This window comes from Stegodyphus dumicola, chromosome 2, assembly GCF_044657685.1.
Source record: "Stegodyphus dumicola isolate Sdum_Otavi_A_Nest chromosome 2, ASM4465768v1".
NCBI classification, from domain to species: Eukaryota; Metazoa; Arthropoda; class Arachnida; order Araneae; family Eresidae; genus Stegodyphus; species Stegodyphus dumicola.
In genome coordinates this window covers 217,307,713-217,321,197 of record NC_140769.1, presented here as the reverse complement: position 1 = coordinate 217,321,197, position 13,485 = coordinate 217,307,713, and the positions used below count along the sequence as shown (strand labels likewise).

At 35.3% G+C, this 13,485-nt stretch overlaps 1 long non-coding RNA gene across 1 annotated transcript in view; it reads left to right on the top strand.

Annotated features, from left to right (window-relative positions):
• LOC146998849 (uncharacterized) overlaps nucleotides 1–12,794 on the top strand; it is a 96,450-nt gene extending 83,656 nt beyond the window's left edge. The window contains exon 3 of the long non-coding RNA XR_015039352.1: nucleotides 12,615–12,794. This is a non-coding gene — a long non-coding RNA (uncharacterized LOC146998849). The remainder of the gene's footprint in view (nucleotides 1–12,614) is intronic.
• Nucleotides 12,795–13,485: the final 691 nt, after the last annotated feature.

The following is a 13,485-nucleotide window of genomic DNA, read 5'->3' as shown; positions in this document are numbered from 1 at the left end:
CAGTATACAGCTTTGATATCTACAAGCCAATCACTAGAACTCGTATTGAAATTTACTAATTATATATCATAAAACAATTTGAACACGGTTTCAGTAGAGTCCAAAGAATATCAGCCAATTGCCTCAGCATTTCCAGCAGCTATTAGTTTCAAAGTATCTTTTCTTGTTTCTTATACAGCGAGACAACGAAGTTTTGAGACTAAATTTTTTAAGAAATTTCAACAAATCAGCCAAATGATTATTGACAGCATATCTACGTATGACGCTCAGCTTTTCCTAAAATATAATCTGCTTGTGGACAAAATTCTCTACTCTTACTCCTTTTCTTTAAAATAGTCAACAGTTGCTGCAATGAATTAGAAACCTGAGCAAAGAATAGTAGTAAAGTTTTACAGAAAAGCAGTCATTAATTGATGGAGGTGAAACTTGATGTTTTGCTTATAATCGTGAGACGAAAAGGAAAATATCAGCTCATAAAGTTATAAGGTACTTCTCCCACCTTCTTCGCGTGCCTTCGTGGTGTAGTGGTTCTGCACGCTGGGCCGGTATTCCAGAGGTCCGTGGTTCGATTCCCGGCGATGGCGGTTGCTCATTTTTCATTTCTCCAGCTTCTAAAATATCTAATCTCCCAGACTAAAAGGGTGGTGGACGATGATTTCTCCCCACCCAGGATTTGGCGATTGGGTCCCCTAAAAACTCCAGTCGCCCTTTAATAGGGGGAGTATATAAGGTATTTCTCCCAAGGTGCATTGGGTATTTCTCCCAACTCCTTGGCGTGCCTTCGTAGTGTAATGGTTCTGCAGGCTGGGCCGATATTCCAGATCTCCGTCGTTCGAATCCCGGCGAAGGCGTTTGCTTATTTTTCATCTTGCCTGCTTCCAAAAAATTAACCCAATGTTTCTACAACTTAATCAAATTATTTGGAAAAAATGGCCCAGAGACTATTTAAATAATCTCCCAAACAACGAGGAAAATGGCAGTTTGGAAAAAGTAATATCCAAAACACAGCCTTGTATTGTTAAAGGAAGACAACCTACCAATTTGTTCTTGGTTAATTGGTCATGAACATAAGGATCAACTGTCTTGTTGATGGAAAAATGTGCATTGGGAATTGGGAAACCACAGTGTTCAGAAATGAATGGCGGTTCTTTCTTGGCCGGGATGACCGGAAAATTCTTGAGCGGAGGAAACCTGGCCAATTCTGTTCACTCTATGACATTATGAAACGCCATATGTACATCATACCTGATGTCAATGTTTCTGCCGGTATTCCCCATGATGACTAGACATCTTTGGTGATCCCTTTGCAAAGTTAAGTCACTTGCATCCTGTGACCAGTTGTATTATAATGTTATTGAGGACTAAATTTTCAGCAAGTTTAATACTCATATATACATGGTGAATTTTCACCTGAAATGTCTGCTTAGTATCCCAATTCTCTTCCGTTCACCAGATCTTTAGATTTTTGCCCAGTTGAACATGTATGCAAAAATGCTTGAACCCCGCTGTATACAGAAACTTGATGAGAAGTTAAAACTAACTGCCTAGCAATCAGTTCTGCATAACGTTCGACATTGATCCTTGCCGACTCATTGTCACCTTATGTTTTGAGGAAGGTGTACATTGCAGTAATGTGTAACGTTTCTGTACCTGCATTTGCTAAGTAAGTGGTTTGTTCACCATCCAATTTCAGTCGCTTTTTCATTTCCTTTTTGCTCGTCTCAAGTTTCATCATGACGAAGCAGGTTTATTAGATGCTAGGATTTTTCCTATGCAGAGTGTTTAAAAAATTAGCTTCTTTATTTATCTGCAGTAGTCTAAGTTAAGAGACTTTAAGTTCATATTATTTGTTTTTAAACCCAAGTGTTGTTTAGTAAAATTAGTTTTACCCATGCCATGATTCTAATTACTGATTTTCCATTTAACTAAGACATAATAACAATTTACATTTCGTAAGCACACACGAGGAGATGCGATAATTACTTCTATTCTGCCTTATTATTATAATTACTTCTATTCTGCCTTATTATTATAATTACTTCTATTCTGCCTTATTATTCTAAAAAGGCAGTCTGACAAATTATCAGCCACCATTTTGAAACCATAGATATTCTGCTTGCTGGACATAGCAATCGCATAAGCCACGGCAGCGCAGGGAATACGATGATTCCGTTAGTTAGATATTAAAAATATATTTTCTCCAGTCATCAGAATAAATATCAAGAGCTTATTGTATACGTTAGTAAAGAAGTATTTCAATAGATTTTATTTCTCTTTAAATATAAACAAAAAGCTCTTAGCGGGATAATTTTTAACTTCAAGAAATTATTAGATTACTTTTATTTTAATTCTACAAACTTTTATCGCACACAGTTTCATTGCATAAACAACACAGTTTGATTGGATAAGGTTTCTGGTATTTAATTAATTCTTCTGATACACATAATTTTAAGAGATCCATAATACATCGCTGAATACAAAGCTATACCGTAATGAATAAACGTTCTACATGAATAAACGTCCGTCAAAGGTATAAACTGCTTTCATATACCTTCATCTCAGTATTTTTAAGAAAAAAATTGAATTAAGACAGCTCTTTTTGAAACGGTCTTTGAATTAGTTCTTTACAAATTAACAGTATCGTTCAGCTGAAGAAGCGATTCAAATTGTACATGCACAAATGAAATGCTTCCGAAACTCATCTTCCATGAATAAGCGACTGCACGTGAAGTGAATTAAGAAGGATATAATTACCTCGCCTGGGATCGCATATTTTGTCTCGCAATAACAATCTACTCGGCAGGAATATGATTATCTAATTACTTCCAACAATGGGGCCCTGGCGTGCTGTTTTCTAAACGACCGCCAAACAATGTTCTTCAATGAACCCAAACTTCTTTGCGGCGGTGAACGAATTATTGCTTTTGGAAAAATGATTGTGCGTTTTCTGGGACATAAAAAGAAAATGATCTCCAGACTGCGCTCTTGCATGCTTTAATTCCGTTTAAATTAATTAAATTATCACAGAGCAAACAAACAGGTAGCTAAATTCCTTTACTCTTGCCGAAATGTTTGATATGATCACGGATTTTATGATAAGGATGGGACGATAATATTCTAAGCATTTAATTTGGAATAAGCTGATTTTAATCATCTTTCGTGACTATCGTCATCTATAAATGAGCTGCATGTCAGGAATACCTGTCTTAAGGACTACAGTGCTTTTGAATAGTACCTATCTAGGCCAATCTGACGTTATTATTGAGTGACACAGCCGCTATGGCATGGGCAAAACCAGACCAGTTCATTGCAGCCATCTGGCCCATCCGCCAGAACCCATTATTAGTGCTTCATAAAACGAAAGCTGTCCTTTCCAGAATAACTTTCGTTATGCGATAAGCTGTTTTCTATTGCTTTCAATGGAAGTAACTTTTGCCGCAACATCTCGGAAAGCCGGAAAAAAATTTCCCGACACTGTTAATATCACTTCCAATGCTAGAAATGCTAGTAATCTGCTGATTGCTTAGTTATAAATATATTTACGTGCAGTTGTGAGTATAAAATTGTAAGTTTTATCGTAAGTTCATAACAGTTAATGTTTAGTTTAAGCCACTTTCCTGTCACTTCTTAATTTCAGCTTACAATTTCCTGCCAGAACGTGTTTTCAGAATCGCGGTTTAATGCAAATGAAGGAAGAACAAGTACTTAAAGTTGAAGTTCTACTGACTTCGTTAGAGAGCCAGAGATTCCGAACAACGCGCGATCGCCTTAAAGGTTCTCTCTCTCTTTCTTAAGCTATTATTACGCTCGGCCGTACTTTAGGCCCTTGATAGCTTCGCCGTTAGTTAGCGTTAAGGGGCGAACTCTGTTAAAATCTTGATAGATTTGGCTATATCTTTTTAGTTAAGTTTTATTTCTTAGTATTCCTGAGTTCAAGCCCAAGTGGAGGCTTTGTTGTAAACTCCAAAAGGGAGTCGACTGTTAAATTTAGTTTGACTAATAAAGGGTATTCAACACTTCGTGAGTTCTGTTCTCTGTCTACTGAATTAAGCGATTATTCGGTTACCAGTTCTTAAGGTTTCTCATTTTTAGCTGTAACTTAAAAATTGGAATTTCACAAAATGTTAAATTTATTTAATCTGTAGCTTCCCAGTTTTCAACTGAAAGTGGAAAATGCATCTGTTTTTGACATTCTTGTACATATGCCTTTGGATGTTTTAAGTACAGTTTAGATTTTAAGAAGTTATCTAAAGTTAACTTCTTCTTGAAATTGATCTTCAATAACATTCTTATTGAGCAGCTCAGGCATAGCTAGCTGCCTGAATTATGAAACAAAATAAACCCTGCTTAAAGCATCAAGGAAAGGGGGCGTCAGAAAAAAGGTACTTAGAGACTCAAGGAAAGGAGAACCACAAAAATGTCCCATTTCCGATTTTACCATGGAATATATGATGCATTAAAACTATGGACTGTATATGATGTATTCGAGAGAAAAGGAAGGGGATAAAAACTGATATAAAATAGTATGTAAGAACAAAATAATCTTTTAACTACTTAGGGTCTCTTAAAAGTCTTAATCCGGCCTTGAGTTCAGCCACTCTGTCGTTTTCAGCTTATTGGGATTCTACTGCTTATTAGTCGTAGCCTGGACTTTTCCCCACTCCTAATTAAACGAACTTCCGCTCTAAAAAATAAGGAATCGCTCAAATTTCCACTTCTTCAGAAAGCCTTTGACAGCCGCAGTAAGCATGGATCATTCGTATTTTCGTGTCCCTTGACTGGATGCAGCTTCTTTCTGGTTTCCTCGCATTCCCAGTCAAGAAGAGCTTTCAGTTCAGCTATAATATAATAGAAAATATTTATTTTCCCCTCCTTTTCCTTTGCATTCTTTGTTTATAAGCAAACAACTTACTTTTGTGGAGGGTGCACAAGATGAAAAAAAACACTCTGTTAATGTGCGACTACATTTACTTACGTGCATTTCGCAATGTAGGATCGAATTAGCTACGTGACTCATTTTTCGGTTCTTCCGTGCATTCGTTACATTAACATTCGTTATATCAGTCTGTCATTGACTTCGTTGACAACAAAACGTTTTTGTCGTTTGACTAAATCTGTCGTTGACTTCGTTATGCTGTATAAAAGTTTTTGTTTCTACCATGCTTACCGAATTATGTCACATTTGCAAATGCCCTGATGCAGTCTTATCTTACTTTACCTTATTTGGTTCATTTTGTTAACTGTAACCACGAGTCTACAGATAACTATTCAGGAACTATCTGGAAGAGAAACGCAAATTTAAACTAAGCAAAATAAATTAGGTAGGAAGAGTATTTTTGCTACTTAAAAAAAAAAAAAAAAAAAAAAAAAAAAAAAAAAAACCAGTGTCTCGGCCGTCTTTCTCGAAATGCGTTTTGAGTTTTTCGATAAAAAGCAACCTAAATCTAAGGTTGGTTTTTTCTAATTTTACATTCAAGAAATACTGAATCGTGCAACATTTTTGAAACACTTTTTGTTAAGTGAACATTTTTATTAAATCAGAGTATTCATTTATTCGTTTTTAATTTACATTTAATTGTAAGCTAGCGGTGAACGCACCAAATACTGATAATAAACTTTTTAAATAATCACTTCAAAATTTCATTCCCTTTTATTTCGGCAAATTCGTTACTTAAAGATTTCATAAGATAAAATATCTAATACAGTTAATTCAACTGACAGAACCACATAATCCAGATAGCCCTTTTATTCAGGTCGAATTCTTATAAAAAGCTTCAGGCAATGAAATAGATATTTCCCGGTAAAAACAATGTCAGTTGTGAGTTTGTTAATGTTGCTTTTTGTCAAATATTTGTAACTTGCTTGAAATAGCTATAATTTATTTGGAACAACTACTATCTCCTCAAATAGAAGAAATCTTTAATGAGGATTTCGGTGTCTAAAAATTATATTTTTCAGAAGTTGATAGCCAAAATTATCGCACGTAAGAAAGATCGTAAAACGTTTTGAACTTTGATCTCTCCGACGATCACTTTACCAGGAAGTGATGATAACGAATTTGAACTTGAAAGAGTGATTTTGTGCGATACCAGGAAACTCATCTGAGAGTTACGATGACACTTTATGAGGAAAGATAATTTTTCTACGTTGGATTAAATGTGTTTGTTGACCCTAATCAAAGTAGTGGCAGTTAAAAGCGTAACATGTAATCTCTATGGATTCTTTTAACCACTGTTTCTTAAAGACAACATTGATGGAGGATTGTTTTGAATAAATAAAATACTTAAATACAAGTATTATCTAAATATTTATTATTTTGTTGTTGTTGTTGTGACTTATCTCATTTGGCTGGCACTAACATCAGAATATTTATTTATTTAATGTTATTTGCTTTTTCTAACGCCATCAATTAGGGCTCCGACGTTTCTAATTTTGAAAATTAAGCTCTGACCTTATCGGAGATAACATCGCCCCCTCTAAAAAAAATCTGATTTTTGAAATATCCAAATGAGCTATGATCCTGGTTATTCCGAAGATTTGGTATTCTATTGCATGTTATATAAGTAAGCTACACACAAAGGCCGTTGGAAATTTCCCACTAGAAGAGAGATAGTGTATCTCTTGTTCTACTGAATAAATATTCAAGAGTCATTACACTTGGGAAGGAAGCTACTTTTACACATGAATGAGTGATGATAATTGCAGACGTCTAAACGCTTTCCTAATGGAAAAGAAATTAACAAATATGTTAACTTCATTTCGGTATGAGAATCCCCTCTCATCAATCATAGGAAATTGACTTTTGCTTATCAAAACACATGAAAAAGAAAACTAACTGTTTGTGAACTTCCCGTGCTGTGAGTCGGACAATGAGAGCAGGCCTCAAATTAAGCCCATGATGGAAAAAAGGGCGAAACTGGGCACGTGGGGGGAGGGATGAGGTGACTGGGGTAATCTGCACGCGAACGGCGCTTAAGCGCGTGGTGATTGGTATCGGAAATAGAAGCGGATGTCGACGAAAATAAGGATGCGTGATTCGCTATCGCGCGGTGTGGAATATAGACATTGTGTTTACGGCCTACGACATTTCATTAATGGCGGTTATTGATTATATCAATGGCGCCAGTCCTGTAAGTGTTTCCGTTAATTTGCGAAGTTGTCCTATATAACTAACAGTGACCTGAACGAGAGCGCTTCACATTTCTGTGAAATCAAAACAAACTACCGTGGTTTTTGCGATTCTGGAGCATAACATCTGACAAACTTAGATGTATGTCATTTAGTTGCATACAGTAAAGCTCGATGTGAAACATTTTCAAATATTACACGAATAGTTATTCTAGGTCTTTTACGTTTAGGGCATGTTTATTTTTTAAATGATTTTGATGCAGAAAAAACGGATATTGTATATTTCCAAATATAAGGAAATTCACGTATAAGCCGAAATATAAGATTTTGTCACAAAAACTCAACCAGTATTGAAAACCCATGTATAAATCGAAATGCAACTGGTCTTTGTAATCCACCTATACCTATCGTCCAAAGTATGGGAATAACTGGGAGTCTAACTTAGCTAGGCCTATCAAACAAACTGAAGGTAAATACCAATTTAAGTTCAATTTGTGAAGACATTAGGTTATTTTTGAAACAGAAGACGTGAAAAATGAGCAATGCTCTCGCCGGGACTCGAACCTAGACCTCTCGAATACGCTTCGAGTGTACTACCGTTACACAACGAAGGCATGTTGGAAGGATGGAGAAAATACTTTATAAGTTTCTATTCCAAAAATAGGTATGACAGTATTATAAAAGGAAAGGGCAAGTTTGGTGTTCACATTCTCTTTTTATCAATTTTTCCAGCTTTCGCACATATATTCCAACTAGGAACGTGTATTACATCCACTACGACCACTTTAAGTATTTTAGTAATGTATTTATTACCTTTTATGATTTTTTAGTTTCTTAGTATGTTTACTATCTGATCCATTAATCACCATCTTCCAATTGAGAAATGACAATAAAAATAACATGAAATTATTGTATACATTTAATCCTGAGGCCCACTAGCGACCGAGCGTTAAAATCACCTCGCCGAACACTGGTAGTTCGATCCGGATCCAAACCCTGGAAAATTGGCTCGCTGCGTGGGAGTTTTCGTGGTTTACCTCAAACGTAACGTGGAGTCAATTTTCCTTCAAAAGTCATCCAGTGCTTTGTCATAATCAAAATTATCCAAATCCAAATTTTAACCTTGACTGCGGTAGAAGACGGCTTTCAACAAGCCAATTAATCTAACTGCAAAAATCCTTTAATTAAGGATCTCTTACTTTTCTTTAACAGTAGCAATATATTTAAATTTACTTTTATTACTTTTGATTAAACATTGTCTTTCTTTAAAATTTATCTATAAGAAAAAGAAATGAAATGGCAATGAAGTGTTTTACGAAATCTTAACATGTTACAGCCAATAACGCTTTATGAAAAAATCCAGTTTCTGAACGCAGAAAATATGTATCTAGGGTCGAGAATGGAGGCTGTCCTGAAATGAACCGTAACTATGGATGTTAAAATATGTTAGTAGAATGACAGACATCAACAGACTTATCAAGAAACATTAAGGGTATGTATTTATGAATGGATGGCGAATTCTTATCAAAGTTTTGAAACGAATAAGTTTCGAGAATTTAAAGTCTTAGCAGTGCTGAATTCAGAAATGTTGCAAATCAAACATTTTTATTCTATAATGTCATTTACTTTAAGTTTCCATACCCCACAGAATATAATATATACGCTTATCTCGATAGTCTATTGAGAACTATAGAAATAATTCAAAAGAGGTCAAGAGTTTATAGTGTTTTGGAGCAAAATTTTCAAAATAAAAATGCTCTAGGGGAACAAATATTTCCTAATTTAACAAAAACTATATTGAGTTTTCCTTGTTCGCCGGGCCCACCAGCGGCCTAGCGGTAAAGTCGCTGAACACTGGTAGTTCGGTTCGAGGTTCGAATCCCGCGAACGGGCTGGCTGCATGGGTGTTTTCGTGGTTTTCCCCATGTGTAACGTGTATACGAGCCAGTTTCCCTTAGAAAGTCCTCCACGAAGGCCTCCCTCCCCTTAGGCAGATAGCCCTAGTGAGCTTTGCCATAATTAAATACACCACCAACACCACCACCTTCTTCGCCGACAGCAACTGAAGAAATATTTAGAACAATAAAAGTGAATAAGAATAAAATAAGAAATCAACAATTACATTGCCTTAAAGGATGACACGTTTTGACAAAAAAGTCTGTCGCCGATCATAATCAGCGACAAATATTACTATTTCTTAAGAGATAATTCATTCACCAAAATCTGCTAAAAATAATTAATGCATAATTCCAATTTTTTCCTTCTTCTTCCATTTTTTCCCTTCTTCTTTTCATGTAAGAGAATATGTAATTAGCGTATTAAATAAATGAAATATCTGTATGTAAATTGCATATGAAATAATTTAAAATAGTCTATGTATAAAAAGAAATATTATATAACTTGAAAAATGTAATCTTCGCTGTAAGTGTTCCGGTTGATTTTTTTTTCTTTTTCGTATATGACGGACATTATAGTGTAAGGTTTTATTTTAAGTAGTCCGATTATCTCATTATTTTGGCTTTTCTACTTTCGTCAACTTTTACCGGAACGCAAATTAGTTAAATGTATAAATAAGCTTGAGTCGCTATTTGTTTTTCAGAAAGTGTTTGGGTGTTAGGCCAGGCGTTACTCTACTCTGTGTTTTTAGATGTTGCAATTTAGCTTGGCTGCTAGCCTCAGTTTCTTCGCGAGCATTTGTCCAAGGAGGAAGCCAAAGTTTAGCCAGGGCTCTTCAGTTTTGCAGTCGCCATTTGACTAAATTTGGACATCTTATGGTGCAGCTTTTAAAATAGCACATGACAAGGTCTTTTGGCCAACTACGAGTACAGCCGCGACGGCAAGATCTGGTGTAAATGTTGCCAAAGGATATCTTTCAGAATGGGTCGCCCAAACAGGAAAGTGGTTAGCGATTCTGACTGCCGTACCGAAGGTCCTTGGCTCGAATCCCGGAGAAGGCATAGATATAAATTGTCTGTCTGTTCATAGGAGGAAACGGTGCCCCACCTATTAGGTACCTCCGTAATGAAGTGTCCACCGCTGCCGGCCTTAGTAGTGCCCAAAGCCTATAACGGCTGGCACTTACAATTGAAAAAAAAAATATCTTTCAGAATACCTTCAGAACAGCTAAGATACCAAGTCAGAGCAATCAACACTCGTCTCATTGTTTTATCTCAAGCACATTGCAGACGTGCACCTTATTAATAAATGGTCGAAGTGATCATTTGCTTTATAGCAGTAGCCCGTCTCTGATAAAGTTCCCAACGAGTCATGCTCGTCCTTTTCTTAGCTATCTGGAGTGATCCGGGAAAAAAGCCTCAGACCAAAGCCAATGTGGAAAGGAAGGCATTCCCTATCACTTTGCTTTAATTTCATTACTACGGTGGAAAAGCATACTGAAAAACCAAGGCTTTGAACTGTGCATCATAGGCACAAAGCACGAAGTCCATACTTTTACTGTCACCCCAGAATATACAGTAATGTATCAAGAATATATATCGTCCTTTATATTTTGTTCTATTACAAATGCACCACGTATTGTTAATCATAGCTGTGAATGTAATTTTTACGTACGTATCTTAATGTCTCATAGCTAGTTATTCATGCCTAAGTAATGTAACTATGTATGTGTATATTTTATGTGCGTGTGTATGTATCTGTGTACCGTTTGCACTTTTAATGGTCATATTTCATTTCCCAGGTAGTAAAAGATATAGAAAACATCCTCTTGGTAACCATCCTCGTATGGTTAATATCGGCACAAGGAACTTCTGCACAGCGTTCTGTTTCATTCTGTTTATTCGTACGTTAGCGGAGGTTTTGTTCCTGTTAAGTTTTCAATTTGTGTAACCTTCAGGCCGACGAGTTAGCAAATTCTTCTATTTAACCTTTTACACTGACTTGCAGTTTTAGTTAGCAGTCAGACGTGTCCAAAAGTCGTTTGAAAGTGGTCACTTAGGTAATTTAGTATTTCAAACTTTAAAGTAATGGAGTAATATTAATTTAGCAGTTGTACGTTAAATTCGCATATGATAATAAGGTAATAATATAATAAAATTTCATAAAGAGAGTTAAACAAAAACAAACATAAATTCAGGACTTTTTTCGTAAATCTAGTACCTCTTTCAAATATAAGACATTCTGAAATATTCTTATTCCATTCAGGTTTCTTCGCTGTCAGACCCTAAAAGGGACTACATCAGGAACTGGCAACAGCAGAATATTGTTTCCCTGCTGATAGCCAGTATAGCCACAAAGTTCCAAAGAAATATTCTTGCCAGGTGGCCACCCTGATTACCGGTACAGACTGTTACACTAAATTCAATAAGAATTTTTTTTAAAATAAAATTTAGCCGAATGATACAAACCCAAAGGTCATTCGTCACCTGCTACGTGTGGGTTGACAGTTGTTCTATTGGGGAGATGCAGTGTTTCATGCAGTGGCAATACTTGCCAAGGCTTGTGGATAACAAATGTGTTACAGCATAGGTAACGTAATGTAATGCTCCAAAAATTCTGACATGGCTTCGCTAAAGGAAGCACTTCTAACATTAATGTAGCAAAAGATTAATATTCTGTGAGGCTGGTATTATATGTTCAGAGTGTGATAAGGATTGGCGAACGATCTATTTTCACTTGACTGCCGGTCATAAGGCAAGAGAAAGAAGAGAAACTATATTTTCAACAATTACGAACATTTGTCAGGTAAGGATGCTCCGCATACTTCGATTCTTATCTTTCAGAGCAAAGACCGACCATTCTCACTCCATTTGAAGGGCATAAATCTGAATTATTTGCATATAATAGAAGGGTTCAAAACGGATGTGATCCAAATCTTTCGACGATTTGTCTGAGAGATTACATCTCACGCGAAATTGAATGACGTGGATTGAATTATTCATTTAGTTCTGAAGTATCGAGTGGATGATGAATTCGGATGAAATGTAAAATGTAACAACTAGACCTTACTAAATGCTTTAAAAGTCTGTCATTTGTCTGTGAAAATTTTGACATATTCAAGAAAATAAAAAATATTCATAATAAAATTCCAAACCTGAGATACTGTTACAACATTACACAAAATCTGACATTAATTTTTCAGAATTGTTTAAGTTATGAATTGTATTTAAAATAAGTGAAAAAGGCAAATTTAGTTTGGGATAGATTTTGGATGAAATTGTGCGGTCTTCGAGGGGATCATACATGGGTCTCTCTTTCTCAGGAGCAAAAAAATTAGGCAGAATTGTTTCTGCTTCTGAAGTAGAAAGACATGTGTCTGATGGCCTTCAAAACTGAAATCAAAATCTGCGCCAAATTAAAGTTGGATTTTCGCCCAGTTTTAAATATTACTTTGATGTGTTTCTCTTCCATTTGATTTTAAAGTTATGCTATGTTAAGTGATTACTTAAATTTTGCATTAAAAGAAAACATATTTATTTGTATTTCCCTGAAAGTATGATATTTACACTATTTAATTATTCTTTTTACAGAATACTTTCCACAAATCAAGCTCATATATCCATGGTCAGGGCCAGATTTCTAAAACTGGAGGCTTGGAGGTGTTATGCAGAATCTTCCCCACACCATCGTGGATTTTTTTTCAATGCTGTGTATGTCATGTATAGATATATGATGTAAAGTTATAACTTTCAAATAAAGCAGTTTGTACAATAAATAACAATTCAAAATTTTCATTCAAAATTATTTAAACAAAAATATACATTTCACCTTTTTGTACGTTTCGTTTGCATGGCTTTAGTCTAATAATATGTAAAAACTTAAGTTTAAACCAGGACCATGTTTTCCTTTTTTTTAATTAATCTTAAAAGAGGAAAATTTTAAAAGTTTCCTATTGATTTTACAATAACGTAATTAATTTATACAAATATGTCAATAATAAACTATATGAATAAAATATAAAATTTTCAAAATTTAATTCCTTTAAAACGCTGAAAAAAAAATTTTTTTTTTCTTATGGGGATCATTCCATGATATTAATAAAGTGACCATTCTAAAAGTGAATTATGGAATGGCTTAAAAAAATCATGTCATCGCTGTCTTTATAAGCAATAATTTAATAATTTATTATTTTAAGATAAAAACTTGTGTTTCTTTTTATGTTTAATATTTCAGCAATTTAATAACCATTAATTCAAATAAAAAATACTTCTACAAAATGAATATTCTAACAGAAGAATTTGGTGGTGTGGTGTGGTGTAGTTAATTATGGCAAAGCACACGAGGGCTATCTGCCTAAAGGGAGGGATGCCTTGCGTGGAGGACTTTCTAAGGGAAACTGGCTCGTATACACGTTACACATGGGGGAAACCACGAAAACGCCCATGCAGCCAGCCCGTTCGC